Here is a 2956-nt window from a genome sequence, read left to right as displayed (position 1 = left end):
CTCTGTCTGGCACCTTCACAAAAAATCGACAACATATTAGGGCATACAAATCTCACAGAGATCATGCCAAAATTTTGAGGATACAGCCAGGGAAATATTTATATCTCTAAATGCTTACATCAACAAAAGAGAGAAAAGGCATATCAATGAATTAGACATGCAAGCAAAAAGTTTGAAAACCAATAAATGATAAATCTTCAATTAAACATCAAAACAGGAATCCTGAAAAATCAAAGGAGGGATTAAGTTGAACATTAAGAAAGACTCATTGAGCTAATAAGTAAAACTAGGAGCTGTTTATTTTAAACCAACAAATTAGGAAAGTCATTGGCTAATTTGATTTTTTCTAAAAGAAAAATAAATGACTAGTATCAAAAATGAAAAAAATGAAATAACAACCAATGAAGATGAGATAAAGGAAATTATCCAAAGCTATTATATGCCAATAAAACTGACAATTTTAATAAAATGGATAAATATTTTAAAAATATAAATTGCTGAGATGAATAGAACAAAAAATAAAATACTTAAAATAACCCTATCTTAGAAAGAAAAATTGAATAAGTCATAAAAAAAAATACCCAGGAACAGATGGATTTACAATGGCATTCTACCCAACTTTTATTTTTTTTTTTGATGGCTGAAAACTTTATTGGGCTGGATGCGTATTTATTATTTTTTGAGTGGATGAATACTTTATTGAGTGGATGGACCACTCGTGGAACACGGACCACCCGCGGAGCGCTGGTCCCACCCCCACCTGATGTGTGTGCCAGGGTGCGTGCCGAAGGGTCAGCGGCCTCGATCCACTTGGGCATTCAGTAGTGGGTGAGCCAGTCCGCATGGCCAGGGTAGTGCCTCTCAAATATCTGCCGGTAGTAGTAGCCTTCCTTTGTCTTGGGAGTATTCAGTGGAAACCTTTTGGCAGCATTTTCCAGCAAGGAGTCAGAGACCTGATGTTCAATGTGCTCCTGGAGGATGGTGAACCAGGACTTCTTGACAGAAGTGATTCCGTCACTGAAAGCTTCTTTTGGCCGCCAGAGAATGTCTTTGGGCAGCAGGTTGGAATTCTGAAACGCCTCTCTCAGAAGATGTTTCTCAACCCCATTGTTTGGGAACCGGAGTTCCGGGGGGCAGGGACAGGTAGTAGGAGGTAAACCTGTGATGCAGAAATGGGACCCGCAGCTCTAGGCCGTGCGCGGCTGTGGTGCGGTCAGCACGCAGGACGTCAAAGAGATAGAACTCCTTCAGAAGCCTCTCGCTCTCCTCCTGGGCCTCCTCAGCAGACGGCTCCTGGTGAAAGTAAATATAACCCTGAGTGAGCTCATCGGAGCCTTCTCCAGAGAAGACAACCACATTGTCGGTGTTCTTCCAGATGTACTTAGAGACCAGATACATGCCCACAGATGCTCGGACGGTGGTGATGTCATAGGTCTCCAGGCTGAAGATGACATCGTCCAGGGCCTGGATACCCTCCTCCGAAGTGAAGGTGGTGCTCACTCCCAATGTGGGCCGCCGCCTTGCGAGCCGCCAAGAAATCTGGGCCGTCTTCCATGCAGATAGCGAACGTCTGCAGCGGGTATGAAACTCCCGCCTCCTTCAGCTGCTTCAGGAGGGTGGTGGCCACCAAGCTAGAACCCAGACCCCCTGAATGGAGACAGCCGATCCTGTGGTCAGTCATCAAGCGCTTCCGGATGGCGTGGTCAAAGAGCAACCGGATGTTATCCTTTACCGCCTCAAGATCGAAGCCTGAAGACAGCTTCTCCAGCGGGTGGTAGAGGGCGTGGAGGGGCGGGTCCTTGCAGCCGTGGAACTTCACCGTCTCCACTGACACCACCTTCCCGTTCGTCCTGAGGTCCAGGACCTGGTAATGACCAGGGGGGAAGGGCTCGATCTGCAGATGGGCAGCTGTGGGGTGCTTCAAGTTGACCAGGCCTTTGGCTTCCGAACACACGGCCTGAAATCCTTCCTCCGTCAGTGCTCTAAACAGCGGTCGGACACCGAAAGTGGCGCGCCCCAGGAACACCTTGCGGTTGGCGGTGTCCAGAAGGATGAAAGCGAACATGCCGTCCAGCATGGGGGCCGTCTGCTCGATGCAGCCTCTGTCGTACAGATGGAGGAGGATCTCCCCATCCACCTGTGTCTGGTACTCAAACTCAAAGTGCTTCTGCAGCTGCCGGTGGTTGTAGATCTCGCCGTTGTAGCACAGGGAGGGGAATTTCTGCAGGCGGAGGGGTTGCATGCCGGACACGGGGTCCACCCTGGCCAGCCGGTGGAAGCCGAAGCAGCAGTTGGGGAAGCCGCGCACATTCTCGAAGTGGCAGGCGTCGGGCCCCGGTGGCCGATATTCATAGCGCTCAGGCACTGCGCTGGCAGGCCCTCGTCACTGCCGAACAGCGCCCAGATGTCGCACATGGCGGGGCCTCAGTTTACTCCCGGTGATGGAGCTTTCCCAGACCGTATGGGCGGGCAAAGGGAGCCTGCCGCTGGGCCGTCCGTCCCTCCTTCGCTCTGGGCCAGGCCCCCAGCCCCTTCTCCCCCCAGTCCTCCCCTCCCCTGCCGCTGCCCGCAGCAGTCTGATCTCTACCAAACATTTAAAGAGCAATTAATGTCAATACAATAGAAATTGTTTGAAAAATTAAGTAAAGAAGGAATCCTATCAAATTCCTTCTATGACACACGTATGCCCTTGATAATTAATACTGGGAGTGTCAAGACAACAACAACAAAACTACAAATTTTTAAAATAGATATTGGTGTAAATTTTTATGTAAAATAGTAGCAAGGAGATTATAGCATATATCACAAAGATTATACACTATGATCACCCTGTACTTATATCAGGAATGCAGGGCTATATCAGTTTTAGAAAACTATATGCAAAATTGACTATTAACAACAAAAAATCATCTGATTACCTCTATAGCTACAGAAAAAGGATTTGATAAAATATGAT

The 2956-nt window shown here is 47.9% G+C and overlaps 1 pseudogene; it reads right to left on the bottom strand.

Annotated features, from left to right (window-relative positions):
* Window positions 1-754: 754 nt before the first annotated feature.
* On the bottom strand, window positions 755-2415 carry LOC138167280 (asparagine synthetase [glutamine-hydrolyzing] pseudogene; annotated as a pseudogene).
* Between the last annotated feature and the right edge of the window lie 541 nt (window positions 2416-2956).

Source organism: Petaurus breviceps, unplaced genomic scaffold (assembly GCF_028583685.1).
Source record: "Petaurus breviceps papuanus isolate PSGF00001 unplaced genomic scaffold, PetGlider_PUasm1.0 229, whole genome shotgun sequence".
NCBI lineage: Eukaryota > Metazoa > Chordata > Mammalia > Diprotodontia > Petauridae > Petaurus > Petaurus breviceps.
This window is presented reverse-complemented; position numbering and strand designations above follow the sequence as displayed.